General features: G+C 43.7%; 1 protein-coding gene across 6 annotated transcripts in view; it reads right to left on the bottom strand.

Moving 5' to 3' along the window:
* znf318 (zinc finger protein 318) overlaps window positions 1-20,552 on the bottom strand; it is a 118,501-nt gene that overhangs the window by 77,758 nt on the left and 20,191 nt on the right. Inside the window, exon 4 of one of the 6 annotated variants that reach the window (XM_087984487.1) lies at window positions 16,488-16,583. The exons of the other annotated variants lie outside the window; for them this stretch is intronic. The gene's annotated coding sequence lies outside the window, so the exon portion shown is untranslated. The remainder of the gene's footprint in view (window positions 1-16,487; window positions 16,584-20,552) is intronic. 6 annotated transcript variants of the gene reach the window in all.

The raw sequence follows: 20,552 nt of genomic DNA, 5'->3' as shown, positions 1-20,552 counted from the left end.
AATGCCCAATTCACATAATCCCAAAACAGATCATGTACTCCCAGCTGAAGGAAGGTCACCATGCTCTGGTGGCCAAAAGAAATGCTTCAAAGATAACATCGAGACGAAGTTCAAGAAATTCTGTATCACAGCGCCAGAGACCTGGGTTCAATTCCCGCCTCAGGCGACTGAATGGAGTTTGCACATTCTCCCTGTGCCTGCGTGGGTTTCCTCCGGGTGCTCCGGTTTCCTCCCACAGTCCAAACATATGCAGGTCAGGTGAATTGGCCATGCTAAATTGCCCATAGTGTTAGGTGAAGGGGTAAATGTAGGGGGAATGGGTCTGGGTGAGTTGCGCTTCGGCAGGTTGGTGTGGACTTGTTGGGCCGAAGGGCCTGTTTCCACACTGTAAGTAATCTAATCTAATCTAATCTAACATCAACAACCAGCAGGACATGACTGCAAACCAGAATCACCTGCAGGGAGCGATGTGCCATGAAAACGATCTCCATTGCACTGAACAGAAGCAACTCTTGCGCAAGGAGAGACCGAACATTAGGAAGGCCCAGCCACCAGCACCTCCAAACACCATTAGCACCCACCAATGTCCACATTGCAAAGAAATTATGGATTCCAGAGCGGCTTCTTCAGCTATCTGATATCCCACAAATAGACGCACTGACAGAGAACAACCATATTTGCCCCGAGTAATCGCTGATATTGATACTGCAGGCAGCTCTGGTCACCACACTAGGGACGAATGCGATTGCAACAGTGTAAGAAAGATTCATCAGTATGTTACTTGGGTTGGAGCATTTCAGATTTGAAGAGAAGCTGGATAAGCTCTGGGTGGTAACTCTGAAGCAGAGATGGTTACAGGGGGACCTAATAGAGGTGTATAAGAATATGGAAGGCATAACATGATGAACAAAAAGCAACTTTCCCCTTAGTTGAGGGGGCCATAACAAGGTGGCATAATTTTAAATATAGGATGTTTAGAGGGAAAAACATCCTCACCTAGAGGGTGTTGGAGATTTGGAAGGCACTGCCTGTGACTGTAGTTGAGGCAGGAAACCTCACAACCTTTAAAAGGTACTTGAATGAGCACGTGAAGTATCATAACATTGAAGGCTATGGGCCTAATGTGGCAAAGTGGGACGAGTGCAGGTCATGATGCATTTTTGGCAGTACAGACACAATGGGCCAAAGGGCCTCTTTGGTACTGCATGATTCTTTGAAAATTTATGGTTCATCAAGTCAGATTTTATTCTGGAATCTGATTGGGCCAGTATTACACCTAACTGCAACCATAAAGGTGTGCATGTGCAGACTTCTCTTGGCAGGTTAGAAATTTGTTGAAATTCAGAGCAATAAGTGAACCTTTTTAAGGAAATTAAGTTATGGAGATATTAACTATTAAAACAGGAATTGTTAAGTACGTTATACAGCGAGAATTTCAAAGTGGCTTTAACTGTTGCTGAGATATTTCTGGAGGAAGAAAATATAACAGCGGTTATTTGATATCTTTGACTACAGCAACAGTGCTAGCAGGTTAACTGAAGGGATAAATAAAGGATTGCAAAAGGATACTTAAAATCATTACCCTTCATTTAGAATAAAAAGAACTTGAAATCTCCACAAGAATTAGCTGAGATTCTGTTAGAAGTGAAAGTAAAATTGAAAGAGAAACGGAAACAAAAATGAAAAAAATCTGAATTTGGAAACAGAACTGAAAAGCAAGTCGCAAGGAAAAAATGTTTTTTTTTTAAAAAGTTTGAATTGCAGAGGAGAAAAATCAAAATAACCAAAGGGAAGGAAAAAATAGACGGGACTGGGAGAGAGAAGAGCTCACACTTCCACACTGTAAGTAATCTAATCTAATCTAATCTAATATAATCTAATGGACAACAGCAACTAGCTCAGAGGATAATCCTGATTCCAGTGAGAAATTTAATTTTGACCAGAATTCTTCATTTTGTGCTTTGTAATGGGGAAGCAATGGCCTGGTAGTATAATCAGTGGACTGTTAATCTAGAAACCCAGGTTCAAATCCTGCCACAGCAGATGGCAGAATTTGAATTCAAATTCAATTTTAAAAATCTTCAAGTGAGAGTCTCATGATGACCATGAATTTGTCGTCGTCAGCAAAACCCATCCAGTTTTCTATAATGCCCTTCAGGGAAGCAAACTAGCACCTTCACCGGTCTGGACTACATGTGATTCCAGACCTACAGTAATGCAGTTGATTAGAACATAGAACAATACAGCACAGAACAGGCCCTTCGGCCCACGATGTTGTGCCGAACTTCTAACCTAGATTAAGTACCCATCCATGTACCTATCCAAATGCCGCTTAAAGGTCGCCAATGATTCCGACTCTACCACTCCCACGGGCAGCGCATTCCATGCCCCCACCACTCTCTGGGTAAAGAACCCACCCCTGACATCTCCCCTATACCTTCCACCCTTCACCTTAAATTTATGTCCCCTTGTAACACTCTGTTGTACCCGGGGAAAAAGTTTCTGACTGTCTACTCTATCTATTCCTCTGATCATCTTATAAACCTCTATCAAGTCACCCCTCATCCTTCGCCGTTCCAACGAGAAAAGGCCGAGAACTCTCAACCTATCCTCGTACGACTTCCTCTCCATTCCAGGCAACATCCTGGTAAATCTTCTCTGCACCCTCTCCAAAGCTTCCACATCTTTCCTAAAGTGAGGCGACCAGAACTGCACACAGTACTCCAACTGTGGCCTAACCAAAGTCCTGTACAGCTGCAACATCACTTCACGACTCTTGAATTCAATCCCTCTGCTAATGAACGATAATACTCCATAGGCCTTCTTACAAACTCTATCCACCTGAGTGGCAACCTTCAAAGATCTATGTACATAGACCCCAAGATCCCTCTGTTCCTCCACCTGACTAAGAACCCTACCATTAACCCTGTATTCCGCATTCTTATTTGTTCTTCCAAAATGGACAACCTCACACTTGGCAGGGTTGAACTCCATCTGCCACTCCTCAGCCCAGCTCTGCATCATATCTAAGTCCCTCTGCAGCCGACAACAGCCCTCCTCACTGTCCACAACTCCACCTATCTTCGTAGCATCTGCAAATCTACTGACCCACCCTTCGACTCCCTCATCTAAGTCATTAATAAAAATTACAAACAGCAGAGGACCCAGAACTGATCCCTGCGGAACTCCACTTGTAACTGGGCTCCAGGCTGAATATTTACCATCTACCACCACTCTCTGCCTTCGACCGGTTAGCCAGTTTTCTATCCAATTGGCCAAATTTCCCTCTATCCCATGCCTCCTGACTTTCCGCATAAGCCTACCATGGGGAACCTTATCAAATGCCTTACTAAAATCCATGTACACTACATCCACTGCTCTTCCCTCATCCACATGCTTGGTCACCTCCTCAAAGAATTCAATAAGACTTGTAAGGCAAGACCTACCCTTCACAAATCCGTGCTGGCTGTCCCTAATCAAGCAGTGTCTTTCCAGATACTCATAAATCCTATCCCTCAGTACCCTTTCCATTACTTTGCCTACCACAGAAGTAAGACTAACAGGCCTGTAATTCCCAGGGTTATCCCTATTCCCTTTTTTGAACAGGGGCACAACATTCGCTACTCTCCAGTCCCCTGGTACCACCCCCGTTGCCAGCGAAGACGAGAAGATCATTGCCAACGGTACTGCAATTTCCTCTCTTGCTTCCCACATAATCCTAGGATATATCCCGTCAGGCCCGGGGGACTTGTCTATCCTCAAGTTGTTCAAAATGTCCAACACATCTTCCTTCCTAACAGGTATCTCTTCTAGCTTGCCAGTCCATTTCACACTCTCCTCTTCTACAATACGGTCCCTCTCGTTCGTAAATACTGAAGAGAAGTACTTGTTCAAGACCTCTCCTATCTCTTCCGACTCAATACACAGTCTCCCACTACTGTCCTTGATCGGACCTACCCTCGTTCTCGTCATTCTCAGGTTTCTCACATACGCATAAAATGCCTTGGGGTTATCCTTGATGCTATCTGCCAACGATTTTTCATGCCCTCTCTTAGCTCTCCTAATCCCTTTCTTCAGGTCCCTTCTGGCTATCCTGTATCCCTCCACTGCTCTGTCTGAATCCTGTTTCCTCAACCTTATGTAAGCCTCCTTCTTCCTCTTTACCAGACATTCAACCTCTCTCGTCAACCAAGGCTCCCTCACACGACCATTTCTTTCCTGCCTGATAGGTACATACATATCATGCAGGAAACTTAACTGCCCTCTGGGATGCGCAACAAATGCTGGTCTAGCCAGTGACATCCTCATTCCACGAATGAAGTTTAAACAATTCAGAGGATGGAGTTGAAAGATATTGCACTTTGTTTAAAAAGTAGCCTTGAAGCTGAAGATGTTTGGAACTTAACGTCACATAGCGTCTTGTAATAAGAGGCAAGTGATTTATAACATTCCTATTTTCTTTCAGGGTCTGAATTGGAAACTGTTGGCACACAGGTGATAGTTTTTTTCTTGGAAAAGGGGCTTTAATAAACAACTAGATCAGTGTTCTCGGAATCATGATTTTGAAACATTTGGCAGAGAAAAAATGACTGAAGGCCTCTTGCATGAATATTCAAATTTGTTTATTACGTGAGTTTTACAACACAGGATTAAAAGAAAAACAAACACTGACTTAGCAGAAGCCAGGATGAGCATGCTCTTTGTACATTAGGATAAATTAGACTTGAAAAAGGAGTTTGTTTAGAGTAGGAAGAAAAAATTAGTTTCAGTTTAGGTAAACATCCAGGCCAGAGGTGTTTGCTTAAAATGTTAGATTATTCAAAGCTGAGAAAATTGCAGGGGTGAGAGGATTCAAGAAGGTGACTTCACTGCTCACAGAACAGGAACTGAGGGGAAAAAAAAAGCACTTCCATCCAACCTTCAGATTGGGCACAATAGGAAGACGTTTCTATTTTGTTCAACTAACTTGAAAGTGATGGTATTAGGGAGTAGAAAGGACTTTAAACTGTGGGTTTTGAACTCTATCAAATTGCTACATTAATACAGCTTGTTTTTTTTTGTCATTTCCTGGGTTATAAAATTCCAGTCTGTTGCTAAAATCAAAACGAAATTTACAGTCTTCCCAGTATATGTTTCAATGCAAGATTAAATATACATTAAAGATCTACCAAGCCAGATTTAATTCCAGGATCTGACTTGACTAGTAATAACAGCTGAGACCATAATAGCCTTGTATGTGTACATCAGTTTGTCAGAACATCGTTCTGCAGACCATTAAGGTATCCAAAGCAATAGTCAGCGCTTGTCTCAGATTAAAATTAAATTAAAATTTAGAAACCTGGAACAGATTCTTAGAACTTGCAAGAGAAAAATAAATGCTGGAGATGGGATCAGTGACTGACATTAAAGAGAAAGCTTGAGAATCTGAGGGAAATCACAATTACCGACTAATCCCGAAACAGTATATGGGTTATTTGTTTTTAGTTACCACAGAAAAGTTAAAGCACAGAAGACGTCTTTTGCCCATCATGCCCTAGTTGAATAAATTAGCCTCCTATTCTTATCCCATTTAACAGCACCTGGCTGTAACGTTGCCAGTTTTAGCACTTCAGGTACAGATCCAAGTTCATTCCAGAGAGCTGAGGGTGAAGGGATTTAGTTAGTTAAGGGTTAAAGCTTTCGCCACAAACTCCGTAATAAACAAAGCTAGCAAACAATGTAGGATATTACAAAAAAAGGCATCTAGATTGCTGTTAGGGGCTGAAATTCTAGCTATTAAAGGCCTTTGGTAAGGAACAGACAATGTCAATTGTGGGAAATGATAACATGGAACATTTGGATATTGAAGTGTGGAAACAATAAGACGCAAACTACAGTCTGTACAAAGTCAGAAGGCATTCTACACCTCAGAGTCTGCTCTGACCTATGTTAAAGCTCGTCTCCACACAAGCATATGAAGCATAGGATTCCTACCACTTCCCATATCTGTTAAACTGACCATCTTTTACATTTTGGCATAGTCGCATGAGGTTGTATCACATCCCTGGAACTACTTTTGGATGACCACGTCTCAATTTACTTGTAGTTATAACAGCGAGCTGTACCACACAGATGAAGACAATAAAAGAAAACTTGAGAACTCAGGACAAAAGATGCTGGATGAGGAACTGGAACAGTAGGTATAGGGAATGCTGGATGACTAAAGAAATTGAGGGTTTGGTTAAGAAAAAGAAGGAAGCATAGTCAGGATAGATCGAGTGAATCCTTACAAGAGTAGAAAGGAAGCTGAAAAATGTGTTGCTGGAAAAGCCCTTGCCCGAAACGTCGATTCTCCTGCTCCTTGGATACTGCCTGACCTGCTGCGCTTTTCCAGCAACACATTTTTCAGCTCTGATCTCCAGCCCTCACTTTCTCCAAGAGTAGGAGTATACTTAAGAGGGAAATCAGGAGGGAAAAAAGGGGACATGAGGTAGCTTTGGCAAACAGAATTCAGGAGAATCCAAAGAGTTTTTACAAATACATTAGGGACAAAAGGGTAACGAGAGAGAATTGGGCCCCTCAAAGATCAACAAAGCAGCCTTCGGGTGAAGCCACAGAAAATGGGGGAGATACTAAATGAGTATTTAGTATCAGTATTTACTGTGGAAAAGGTTATGAAAGATAGAGACTGTAGGGAAATAGATGGCGACATCTTGCAAAATGTCCATATTACAGCAGAGGAAGTGCTGGATGTCTTGAAACACATAAAGGTGGATAAATCCCCAGGACCTGATCAGGTGTACCCTAGAACTCTGTGGGAAGCTGGAGAAGTGATTGCTGGGCCTCTTGCTGAGATATTTGTATCATTCTTAGTCACAAGTGAGGTGCTGGAAGAGTGGAGGTTGGGTAACGTGGTGCCACTGTTTCCGAAGGGCGGTAAGGACAAGCCAGGGAACTACAGCCCAGTGAGCCTGACTTCGATGGTGGGCAAGTTATTGAAGAGAATCCTGAGGGACAGGATGTACATGTATTTGGAAAGGCAAGGACTGATTAGGGATAGTCAACATGGCTTTGTGCGTGGGAAATCATGTCTCACAAACTTGATATGACTTTTTTGAGGGAGTAACAAAGATGATTGATGAAGGCAGAGTGGTAGATGTGATCTATATGGACGACAGTAAGGCGTTTGACAAGGTTCCCCATGGAAGACTGATTAGCAAGGTTAGATCTCACGGAACACAGGGAGAACTAGCCATTTGGACACAGAACTGGCTCAAAGGTAGGAGACAGAGGATGATGGTGGAGGGTTGTGTTTCAGACTGGAGGCCTGTGGCCACAAGGATCGGTGCTGGGTCCTCTACTGTTTTGTCATTTACATAAATGATTTGGATGCGAGCATAAGGGATACAGTTAGTAAGTTTGCAGATGACACCAAAATTGGAGGTGTAGTGGACAGCGAAGAGGGTTACCACACATTACAACAGGATCGTGACCAGATGGGCCAATGGGCTGAGAAGTGGCAGATGGAGTTTAATTCAGAAAAATGCGAGGTGCTGCATTTTGGGAAAGCAAATCTTAGCAGGGCTTACACAGGTAATGGTAAACTCCGAGGGAGTGTTGCTGAACAAAGAGACCTTGGAGTGCAGGCTCATAGCTCCTTGAAAGTGGAGTCGCAGGTAGATAGGATAGTGAAGGCGGCGTTTGGTATGCTTTCCTTTATTGGTCAGAGTATTGGAGTACAGGAGTTGGGAGGTCATGTTGTGGTTGTACAGGACATTGATTAGGCTACTGTTAGAATATTGCATGCAATTCTCGTCTCCTTCCTATCAGAAAGATGTTGTGAAACTTGAAAGGGTTCAGAAAAGATTTACAAGGATGTTGCCAGGGTTGGAGGATTTGAGCTATAGGGAGAGGCTGGACAGGCTGGGGCTGTTTTCCCTGAAGCGTCAGAGGCTGAGGGGTGACCTTATAGAGGTTTACAAAATTATGAGGGGCATGGATTGGATAAATATGCAAAGTCTTTTCCCTGGGGTCGGGGAGTCCAGAAATAGAGGGCATAGGTTTAGGGTGAGAGGGGAAAGATATAAAAGAGACCTAAGGGGCAACGTTTTTACACAGAGGGTGGGACGCGTATGGAATGAGCTGCCAGAGGAAGTGGTGGAGGCTGGTACAGTTGCAACATTTAAGGGTTATTTGGATGGGTATACGAATAGGAAGAGTTTGGAGGGATATGGGACGGGTGCTGGCAGGTGGGACTAGATTGGGTTGGAATTTCTGGTCGGCATGGACAGGTTGGACCGAAGGGTCTGTTTCCATGCTGTAAATCTCTATGACTCTATAACAGTACTGGTCAAATGGGAGCATGTTCAACCGAAGAAACCAAAAGACTGCACAGAGAGGTCGGACACCTCAGTTTGCATCAATGTAACAGTGAGCTCAAAGCTGTTTAGTTGGGGAAGACAGTAGAAGCAGACGAAATGTATTAATTATGATGAAATGAGGCACCTTCCTTTGTTCTTCACTCCTGGAGAGCAGCCAAGGCCCAGCCTAAGCCTCTTGGAGGTCAGGCAAAACAAAAAATGCATGAGTTGAAATAACACACACAGACAAAACATATTTTAAAGGGAACCAGTTAGTTTATTTGAATTGGGAAGTGAGAGATGTCCAAACACCGGAGTCTCACAGTGCCCGGGACCTGGGTTCAATTCCTCGCTGTGTGTGGAATTTGCCCATTCTCCCTGTGTCTGCGTGGGTTACCTCAGCGTGCTCCAGTTTCCTCCCACAGCACAAAGATGTGCAGGTTAGGTGGACTGGCCAAGCTAAATTGCCCAGTGTTCAGGGGTGTGTAGGTTAGGTGCATCAGTCAGGGATAAATATAGGCCAATAGGGTAGGGAAATGGGTCAGGGTGGGATACTCTTCAGAGAGTCGGTGCGGACTCGTTTGGCCGAATGGCCCATTTCCACACTGTAGACATCCTATAATTCTAAACATAGATGAACATGTTCGTGTCTGGGATCAAAGAAAATTGTTCGATTTCTGCTGCTAAGAATATTGTATGGATGATTTCTAAGACACATGAGAAGATAGAAACAGCAAAAGTGGTTTGAGAACATGCGACAATTAACAGGGACAAGAAACATCCACAAGTTGGATGAAGTCTAAGGAAAGAATAGTAGGAACTTTAAGTTGGCTTGATTTGCAATTGGTGAATCCTTACGTGCGGAAAGAGGCTATTTGGCCCATGGAGCCTGCACCGATCCTCCAAAGAGCATTGCATCCAGATTCATATCCTACTCCATATTGATCATGGCTAATTCACCTTGCCAACACTTCCCTGGACACTGCAGGGGCAAATTAGCATGGCCAATCCAGCTAATCTGCACATCTTTAGATTGTAGGAGGAAACCAGTGCACCCAGAGGAAATCCACACAGACACGAGGAGGTGCAAACTCAACACACACCCCCAAGGCTGAAATCGAACTGGGTCCCCATTGCTAACACTGTCACGTACTGCCGAATAGTTAAAGAATTTGTGTCTAAGTGCCAGTAATAAAGCATTAGCAACAACTTTTGTCACAGAATGTGACTGACCAAAGCAACCCTGTAGCTTTCAGAGGTATATTTTGTCTGTTTTTTTATGGAGATGTTTTGAGCCATAGGTGTCAAGCTGTTTCCTTCAAGCCAATGAAATGAACAGCTTAGGAGACTTGGGATTATTTTCCCCCCAGGTTGGAATAATAGTAGCAGCTTGAATGAATGAAGCCTAGCTCCCACAGAACCAGCGTTTCAGTTTAGCTTTCAATAGCTGTTGGGGTTCCAAAGCTGACTGTGGAAGCTGTTGCATCTCTCAGCCATGGAGTTGTCTCTGCTACCAGAATCGCATGTGAGATCATCTATTTTACTGACTTTGCCAAGGGTGTTTTTTATAGAACAGTTGTTTGGTGGTTAAATAATCTAATTTTCTGTTAAGTTTTCGAACACAGTTAAAATTATACCAATTCCTCTTTCTTTTGTTCATATTTTAACAGCAGGGTAAGAATAAAGTGTGTTTTGCTTAAAGAGTAGCGTAACCAATCAAATTATATCTTGAACACAGGACCTTACATTTGCCTTCAAAGAAGATAAAAGTTTGGATCGAGGCTAACTCCTTGTTATATTTGAAGGGAGTTTGATCTGGTCCATAATCTGTGGATGGGACAATAACATAGTGACCTCTCTCATCTTCAGATGTGGAGGAGAGAAGAAATAGGATCTTTGAAAACCATGTGAAATGTTGGGTACAAATTAGTATACACTACAATACTGAATTCAACAAGGTAAAAACAATGACTGCAGATGCTGGAAACCAGATTCTGGATTAGTGGTGCTGGAAGAGCACAGCAGTTCAAGCAGCATCCGAGGAGCAGTAAAATCGACATTTCGGGCAAAAGCCCTTCATCAGGTAAGTCTGCAGTTTTATATGGTAAAGTGAAGTTGAGAGGGTATATCAACTTCACTTCATGAGACAGTTATTAACAAATTAGTGAGAGCTGTTAGACTACCACTAGTGGCAGTATTCATCAGCACATCGGAAGGGAACATGCACCATTCAAATATGATTGCAGGTTAGCTTTCCGAGCTAATGGGTTGTCACACAAACGTTGTCACCATGCTAGATATCGTCATCAGTGCGATCTGCATGAAGTGTTGTTGTTCTCCTCCGCCTGATATTTATATGCCCCAGTCTGGAAAGGAGGGTGGTATCACTCCTGGTTTTACTTTGCAGTGATTTCTATATGAGATCTATGTCAACTTACTTGTTGATGGCATTGAAGGTTGAAAACCAGACCTCGAAGAATTTTGCACATCTGTTGAGTTTTCCTTGAATGGTTACATTGTTCCATTGGTTATGCTGTTTTTGCCATTTTGGATACACAAATACCAACCAGCAACACAACGGCACAACCAATTCTCCCTCATCTCAGTACATGCAGACAAAGAGGATGACCAATTTGACTGGGAAAGCATAACCATCCTAGGACAAGCCAACAGATGTGCACAAAATTCTTAGAGGCCTTGTTTTCAATCCGCAATGCCATCAAACATGTTGACTTAGATCCCATACACAAACCACTGCCAAGAAAACTGGATGGATACCACCCACCTTAACAGACCAGGGCATAGACATATCAGAGTAGAACAACAATGCTTCACATCAGTTGCACTGATAGCGTTAACTTACACAGTGATAAAACCATTGCATGACAACCCACGAGCTCAGTGAGCTAACCTACAACCACCTCTACAACCTGCGCTACAAATCTTCGCAAGAACCTGAAGACATTCAAATGTGCAATTAGTGTGCAGATGAGGCAGCAGTTACAACAGCAATGACAATTGGTTTGGAAGAAACAAACGTGGTACATTTATACAGGAATACTGAAGAGGAAGAATAGCAATTATGGCTGGGGCATTAATAAATTCATCCAGGCCCAGAAAATTCTCCCCAATGATGCCATGAGAAATAATGTGTGCAGCAACAATGGATCCTGAATACTTAAGACAAGGGAAAAATCTGAGACAAAGATGGCATACCTCTGTACTAGCTCAAGGATTTAACTGGTGTGTAAAAGAAAAATGCAAAATATATTATAGATGATAATTTGTTAATTGTCAAATGTTCTAGTAATTCCAGTTAGATTAATCAACAACTATTAGGACGTTATATTAGGTAGAGAATACTGGTGCAATCAGGGAGGATTATGAAACAAGATATCACAATATATCACTACATGGAGTCGAGATTGGGTGGGGGGGGGGGGGGGGGGAGAACGCAGTGGTAATATACCAAGTCCTAGTTTAGATACATGTAGTGTAGAAACCCTCTGTGCTTTTCACTATCTGAACAGTTCAGTGAAGACCCACTTGCAAGCTTATCAGTTGACTAAGAAATTTTAGGTTGAATGCTTGGAAAAGATGCTGCTGGGGAAAAAAGGGTTGAATCTGTCTTTTTGCTGCTTCTGATAAGACTTTTCCAAATAGTCATATACGCAGACTTTTCTTTTCCTGAAAGATACATTGCCCCTCCCATTAGTATGTCCAACTCCTAACAGACAGAATAACCCAATTACAAAAATAATACTTGGGGGTCCATCAAGTCAGTTTACTCTGGAATCTGACTTGTCCAGTATTACCATCAGCTCATCATAACATCCAATTCCCTCCTTAATGGTATTGTGGGTCTACTGACAAAACATTGCCTCCAGCAGTTCAACAAGGCAGCTCAGAACCACCTTCTCAAGAACTAGGGACAGGTAAAGAATACTGGCCAGCCAAAGTCCAAAGTCCATGACTCATCAGTGAATGAAAAAAAAAACCAATACTCCTTTTCCAGGCTAAATGAGTTGTCAATATCTGCAAGAAAGCTCAGCCGTAACTGGAAATAATCAATTTTGGACAGTACTTCAGGAAGGACTTAGAAATTTAGTTTAGTTTAGTTTCCCTATAGTGTGGAAACCAGTCCACACCGACCCTCTGAACAGCAACCCACCCAGACCAATTTCCCTCTGACTAATGCACCTAACACTATGTAATAATTTAGCATTGCCAATTCACCTGACCTGCGCATCTTTGGACTGTGGGAGGAAACTGGAGCACCTGGAGGAAACCTCCGCAGACACAGGGAGAATGTGCAAACTCCACACAGTCACCCAAGGCGGGAATCGAACCAGGGACACTGGTGTTGTGAGGCAGCAGTGCTAATCAGTGAGCCACCATGCCACCCCACACAATGTGAGATATTGTGTTTAGATTAGATTAGATTACTTTACTTTACAGTGTGGAAACAGGTCCTTCGGCCCAACAAGTCCACACCGACCCTACGAAGCGCAACCCACCCATACCCCTACATTTACCCCTTACCTAACACTACGGCCAATTTAGCATGGCCAATTCACCTCACCTGCACATCTTTGGACTGTGGGAGGAAACCGGAGCACCCGGAGGAAACCCACGCAGACACGGGGAGAATGTGCAAACTCCACACAGTCAGTTGCCTGAGGCGGGAATTGAACCCGGGTCTCTGGCGCTGTGAGGCAGCAGTGCTAACCACTGTGCCACCGTGCCGCCCACGTGTTATAGGTTATGTTTACCAACTCACTCACCAGCTCGCTATATTCATTAATACAGGGTTCTCGTGCATTCATTCATAACCCTTGATGTACTATAACACGGTTTAATTCATTCATTAAACTGCGATTTTAAAAGATATTTTACTATCCAACTTTAAAACAACCCTTTCTAATCAACACAAACTTTTCAAACCCATTACTGCATTTTCACACTTTACCAGCCCTTGCTACAAGCAGCATTTACCTCTGACTAACTGCAGCATACTAAACAATAGCATGCCCATCAAAAATCATTGTAATATTTATCAGCCCTTACCAACCATCTCCTGGACCTGAATAGATTCCCCAATTACTAAGTACCTATTAAATACCTTTTAACTTGGCCATTGTCCCTTTAAGAAACAACACAAAGGTCAACAACAATGCTTCTGAGGATCAGAGAGTTCAGGTGGAGGATACATTGGTAAAGCTGAGACTAGGTTAAAACAAGGACTGCGGATGCTGGAAAACAGAATCTAGATTAGAGTGGGAGAAAGTGAGGGCTGCAGATGCTGGAGATCAGAGCTGAAATGTGTTGCTGGAAAAGTGCAGCAGGTCAGGCAGCATCCAAGAAACAGGAGAATCGACATTTCGGGCATAAGCCCTTCTTTCCTGAAGAAGGGCTTATGCCCGAAACGTTGATTCTCCTGTTCCTTGGATGCTGCCTGACCTGCTGCACTTTTCCAGCAACACATTTTCAGCTCTAGATTAGAGTTGTACTGGAAAAGCACAGCAGATAAGGCAGCATCCGAGGAGCACAAAAATTGACGTTTCGGGCAAAAGCGCTTCATCAGGAATAGAGTCAGGGTGCCTGCAGAGTGGAGAGATAAATGAGAGGGGGTTGGGGGTGGGGAGAAAGTAGCATAGAGTACAATGGTTGAATGGGGGTGGGGATGAAGGTCAAAGAGGAGGGTGGAGTGGATAGGTGGAAAGGAAGAGAGGCAGGTAGGACAGGTCATGGGGATAGTGCTGAACTGGAAGGTTGGTACTGGGGTGAGGTGGGGCGGTGGGAAGGGGAAATAAGGAAACTGGTGAAGTCCACATTGATGCCCTGGGGTTGAAGTGTTCCGAGGCGGAAGATGAGGCGTTCTTCCTCCAGGCGTCGGGTGATGAGGGAGCGGCGGTGGCCCAGGACCTGCACGTCCTCGGCAGAGTGTGAGGGGAAGTTGAAATGTTGGGTCACAGGGCGGTGGGGTTGATTGGTGCGGGTGTCCTGGAGATGTTCCCGACAGCGCTCTGCTAGGAGGCGCCCAGTCTCCCCAATGTAGAGGAGACCGCATCGGGAGCAACTGATACAATAAATGATATTGATGGATGTGCAGGTAAAACTTTAATGGATGTGGAAGGCTCCTTTGGGGCCTTGGATAGAGGTGAGGGAGGTGGTGTGGGCGCAGGTTTTGCAATTCCTGCAATTCCTCCCTTCCTGGCACCCTCCCTTGCCACCGCAGGAATTGCAAATCCTGTGCCCACACCTCCTCCCTCACCTGCATCCAAGGCCCCAAAGGAGCCTTCCTGTCATAATTTCGAACCAGTTTCATGATGGCAAGTACAGTACCACAGGGATCAACATTGGGGCCTCAGCAATTTACTAACTATAGTAATAAGTTGAATAAAGCAACAAATCATACTGCAGCCAAATTTATAAATTATACAAAGATAGGTAGAAAGGTAAGCTGTGAGGAAGCAAACTCTGAAAGGAATTCAGATACATTAAGAATAGGCAAAACTTTGACAGAGCGCAACATGGGAAAATCTGAAGTGGTTTACTCTACAGGAAGAACCAAAAAGTACAATTTTATTTAAATAGGAAGAGATTTCAGAACATTGTGGTTCAGTAGGATCTTGATCAGGCTCAGTGTTCTAGTGCACATATCAAGAAATCATGTCTCACAAACTTGATTAAGTTTTTTAAACAAAGAGGATTGATGAGGGCAGAGCGGTAGATGTAATCTATATGGACTTCAGTAAGGCATTCGACAAGGTTCCCCATGAGAGACTGATTAGCAAGGTTAGAGCTCACGGAATACAGGGAGAACTAGCCATTTGGATACAGAACTGGCTCAAAGGTAGAAGACAGAGGGTGGTGGTGGAGGGTTGTGTTTCAGACTGGAGGCCTGTGACCAGTGGAGTGCCACAGAGATCGGTGCTGGGTCCTCTACTTTTTGTCATTTACATAAGTGCTTTGGATGAGAGCGTAAGGGGTAAAGTTTGCAGATGACACCAAAATTGGAGGTGTAGTGGACAGCGAAGAGGGTTACCACACATTACAACAGGATCTGGACCAAATGGGCCAATGGGCTGAGAAGTGGCAGATGGAGTTTAATTCAGATAAATGCGAGGTGCTGCATTTTGGGAAAGCAAATCTTAGCAGGACCTATACACTTAATGGTAAGGTCCGAGGGAGTGTTGCTGAACGAAGAGACCTTGGAGTGCAGGTTCATAGCTTCTCGAAAGTGGAGTCACAGGTAGATAGGATAGTGAAGGCGGTTTTTGGTATGGTCTCTTTTATTGGTCAGAGTATTGAGGACATGTTGTGGCTGTACAAGACATTGGTTAGGCCACGGTTGGAATATTGCGTACAATTCTCGTCTCCTTCCTATCAGAAATATGTTGTGAAACTTGAAAGGGTTCAGAAAAGATTTACAAGGATGATTTGAGCTATTGGGAGAGGCTGGACAGGCTGGGGCTGTTTTCCCTGGAGCGTCGGAGGCTGAGGGGTGACCTTATAGAAGTTTACAAAATTATGAGGGGCATGGATAGGGTAAAGAGACCTAAGGGGCAACTTTTTCACACAGAGGGTGGTACATGTATGGAATGAGCTGCCAGAAGACGTGGTGGAGGCTGGTACAATTGCAACATTTAAGAGGCATCTGGATGGGTATATGAATAGGAAGGGTTTGGAGGGATATGGGTCGGGTGCTGGCAGGTGGGACTAGATTGGGTTGGGATATCTGGTCGGCATGGATGGGTTGGACCGAAGGGTCTGTTTCCATGCTGTACATCTCTATGACTCTAAGTACACATGCAAACGTCAAGTAATTAGGAAGAGCTTAACTGCAATACAGATTGAGTAAAAAAGTGACAAAGTCTTGCTCTGATTGTACAGGGTACCGGTTGAGGCCATACCTGGACTACTGCTAGCAGTTCTATTCTCCTTACTTAGATAACAATATACTTGTGCTGGAAGCAGTGACCCAATGTCACATTATCACTGGACTATTAATCCAGGGACCTGGGCTTGAATCTCACCATGACAGATGGTGGTATTTGAATTGAATATAAATCTGGAATTAATGGTCTAATGGTGACCACAGACAAAACAATAATGCCCTTTAGGTAAGGAAACCGCCATCCTTACCTGGTCTGGTGTATGTGACTCCAAAACCACTGCAGTATCGCTGACTCTCAACTACCCTTTTGGCAGTTAGGAATGGGTGTGAGCATTGTTTACATCCTGTGAATGAATAGAAACGTCTGGAGAAGATTCAGGAGGTTAATTCTGAGATAAATGAATTGTCTGATGAGGAAAAGTTGAGCCTAGAAGAATTGATAGGCGATCTATTTGAAATAATTTGAGGGATGGTGCAGGTGGGAGGCGTTCAGATTTGTTGGACATTGGGACCGGTTCTGGGGATGGTGAGACTATTACAAATTGGATAGTCTACATCTGAACCAGACTGGAACCAATGTACTTGGGGGAGTTTTTGCTACTGCTGTTAGGGAGGTTTTAAACTAATGTGGCAAGGAGCTGGGAACCAGAAGAGAAGACAAGTAGGCAGCGAGGTGGAAACTGGAGACTGTAAGAATCATGAAGATAGCATTAATAAGGGTAAGAGTAGGCAGAGAGCAGATGACACAAAAGAACTGGTGGCCTGAAGTGCATACACTTTAATGCAAGTAATATAATGGATAAGGCAGATGAATTTAGGGCCTGGATTGGTGCCTGGGAGTATGACGTTATTGCAATCACAGAGACTTGGTTGAAGGAAGGACATAATTGGCAACTAAACGTTCCAGGATATAGACGCTTCAGACAGGACAGGGAGGGAAGTAAAAGGAAGGGAGTTGCTACATTGCTAGTCAGGGATGATATCATGGCTGTGCTAAAGGAGGACACTATGGAGGGCTTGAGTAGTGAGACATTATGGGTGGAGCTGAGACATAAGAAGGGTGCCGTTACACTGTCGGGGCTGTATTACAGGCCTCCCAACAGTGAGCCTGAGGTAGAAGAACAAATGGGTAAACAGATTATGGAAAGATGTAGAGGCAACGGAGTGGTGGTGATGGGAGTTTTTAATTTTCCCAAAATTGACTGGGATTCACTTGGTGTCAGAGGTCTGGATGGGGCAGAATTTGTAAGAAGCGTCAAGGAGAGTTTTCTAAAACAGTATGTCAGTAGACCGAAGGAAGGGGCCATTTTGGACCTGGTATTGGGGAATGAGCCCGACCAGGTGGTAGAAGTTGCGGTGGAGGATTTCTTTGAGAATAGTGACCACAATTCTAAGTTTTAGAATATTCGTAGACAGAGAGTGGTCCTAAGGGAAGAGTACTAAATTGGGCCAAAGCCAATTATATCAAAATTAGGCAGGAGCTGGGAAATGTGGATTGGACACAGCTATTTGAAGGAAAGTCTACCTTTGAGATGTGGGAGGCTTTCAAAGATAGGTTAAAGATAATGTAGGATAGGCATGTCCCATTAAAAGCAAAGGATAGGAAAGGCACGATTCATGAACCATGGATGACAGGAGAAATGACATCACCACAGGAAATAACATCACCAACCCAAAGAAACCCAAACATATAAACAGAAAGCAGGAATCATGTACACTGCTTCACCTAAGGCCCACTGAAGATGTTATTACCCTGTGGGATGACGAAACGTCTGAAAATAAATCTCCCAACTCAGCGAGCAAACCTACATATAGAACCTGAACCATAAATCTTCTTAAAACTCGCTATGACAGGAGAAATCACGTGACTAACCAAGAGGAAAAGGGAAGCGCACATAAGATCCAGGCAGCTAAGAACAGAACCGTCCCTGGAGGAATATCGGGAGAGTAGGACCAGTCTTAAACGAGGAATCAAGCGGGCTAAAGGGGTAATGAAATGCTTTAGCAAGCAGAATTAAGCAGAATCCCAAAGCATTTTATTCTTATGTAAGCAGCAATGGGTAAACAGAGAAAGGATTGGTCCATTAAAGGATAATGAAGGAAGGCTGTGTGTTGAACCTGAAATAATGGATGAGATTTTGAATGATTACTTTGCATCAGTGTTCATTGAGGAGAGTGATATGCCGAATGTTGAGATTAGAGGCTAGAAGTTTGATAACTCTGGATCACGTTGACAGAAGTAGGGAAGATGTGTTGGGTAGGCTACACGCTTTTCAGGTGGTCAAACCCCCAGGATCGGATGGGATCTATCCCAGGTTGCTGAGGGAGGTGAGCGAGGGAATAGCTGGGACCCTGACAAGTACCTTTGTAGCACCCTTAAACACAGGTGAGGTGCCAGAGGACTGGAGGGTTGCTCATGTTATCCCCCTGTATAAGAAGGGTAGTTGGGATATTCCAGGTAACTACAGACCAGTGAGCCTGACGTCACTGGTGGGAAAGTTGCTGGAGAAGTTTCGGAGGGATAGGAACTATTTATATTTGGGAAAGAATGGGCTTATCAGTGATAGGCAACATGGTTTTGTATCAGATAAATCATGCTTTACCAACTTAATAGAGTTCTTTGAGGAAGTGACCAAGTTGATGGATGATGGGCTGTAGATGTCATTTTTTTTAGATTAGATTCCCTACAGTGTAGAAACAGGCCCTTCAGCCCAACAACTCCACACCAATCCTCCGAAGAGTAACCCACCCAGTCCAATTTCCTTCTGACTAATGTACCTAACATTATGGGCAATTTAGCATGTCCAATTCACCTGGCCTGCACATCTTTGGACTTTAGTAAGGCATTTGATAAGGTTCCCCATGGTAAACTAATGGTGAAAGTGAAGTCACATGGTGTGCAGGGTTTTCTAGCTAGATGGATAAAGAACTGGTTGAGCAACAGCAGACAGAGTAGTAGTTGAAGTGAGGTTCTCAAAATGGAGAAAGGTGACCAGTGGTGTTCTACAGGGATCCGTGCTGGGGCCACTGCTGTTTGTAATATGCATAAATGACCTGGAAGAGGGCACTGTTGGTATGATCAGCAAGTTTGCAGGTGACACGAAGATTGGAGTAGCAGAAAGACTGTCAAAAGGGTACAGGAGAATATAGATAGACTGGAGAGTTGGGCGGAGAAGTGGCAGATGGAGTTCAATCCAGGCAAATGTGAAGTGATGCATTTTGGGAAGTATAATTTTAGAGCGAATTATACAGTAAACGGAAGAGCCTTGGGAAACATTGATGAGCAGAGAGATCTGGGAGTTCAGGTCCATTGTACTCTGAAGGAGGCTGCACAGGTGGATAGAGTGGTCAAGAAGGCATCTGGTATGTTTGCTTTCATCAGACGGGGTATTGAGTATAAAAGCTGGCAGGTCATGTTAAAATTGTACACGACATTGGTTTGGCCGCATTTAGAATACTGCGTACAGTTCTGGTTGCTACATAACCAAAAGGATGTGGACGCTTTGGTGAGGGTGCAGAGAAGGTTTACGAGGATGTTACCTGGTATAGAATTTGCTAGCTATGAAGAGAGGTTGAGTAGGTTAGGTTTGTTTTCTTGAGAAAAAAAGGAGATCGGGGAGAAACCTGATTGAGGTGTACAAAATCATGAATGGTATAGACAGGTAGATAGAGATAAGCTTTTTCCCCAGGGTGAAGGATTCAATGACGAGAGGTCACGCTTTCAAGGAGAGGGATGAAAAGTTTAAGGGGAATACACGTCCCAAGTACTCTACACAGAGGGTGGTAGGTGCCTGGAATGCGTTGCCAGCAGAGGTATTTGAGACAGGCATGGTAGATTCATTTCAGATGCGTCTGGACAGATGCAAGAGTACGTGGGGAGCAGAGGGATACAGATGCTTAGGACTTGGGACGATAGGTTTAGACAGTGGATTTGGATCAGCTCAGGCTTGGAGGGCCGAATGGCCTGTTTCTGGGATGTAAACGTTCTTTGTTCTTTTTGTTCTTTGAGGCTTGACAGGGTAAGTGCCAAGATATTATTTCTGCTTGCGTGAGAATCAAGAACTCAGAGCTACAGTTTCACAATTTAATATAATTGTCTAATTAAGATAGAAATGAGAAAACTGTTACCCACAATCATTAAGAATACTCTTTTTCAGAAAACATGGTCATTGACTACATCATAACAGGACACTCAGATAAATTCAAGGTAGTCAGGCAGATTCACATGGTTTCATGAGTTTTTAGACATGATTCCCTATCTGAGCTCTTTGAAGTAACACGTACTCTGTGGATAAAGGGGAACGAGAAGATGT

This window comes from Chiloscyllium plagiosum, unplaced genomic scaffold, assembly GCF_037043375.1.
Source record: "Chiloscyllium plagiosum isolate Xiang-an unplaced genomic scaffold, Cpla_swu_hap1 HiC_scaffold_3, whole genome shotgun sequence".
NCBI classification, from domain to species: Eukaryota; Metazoa; Chordata; class Chondrichthyes; order Orectolobiformes; family Hemiscylliidae; genus Chiloscyllium; species Chiloscyllium plagiosum.
This window is presented reverse-complemented; position numbering and strand designations above follow the sequence as displayed.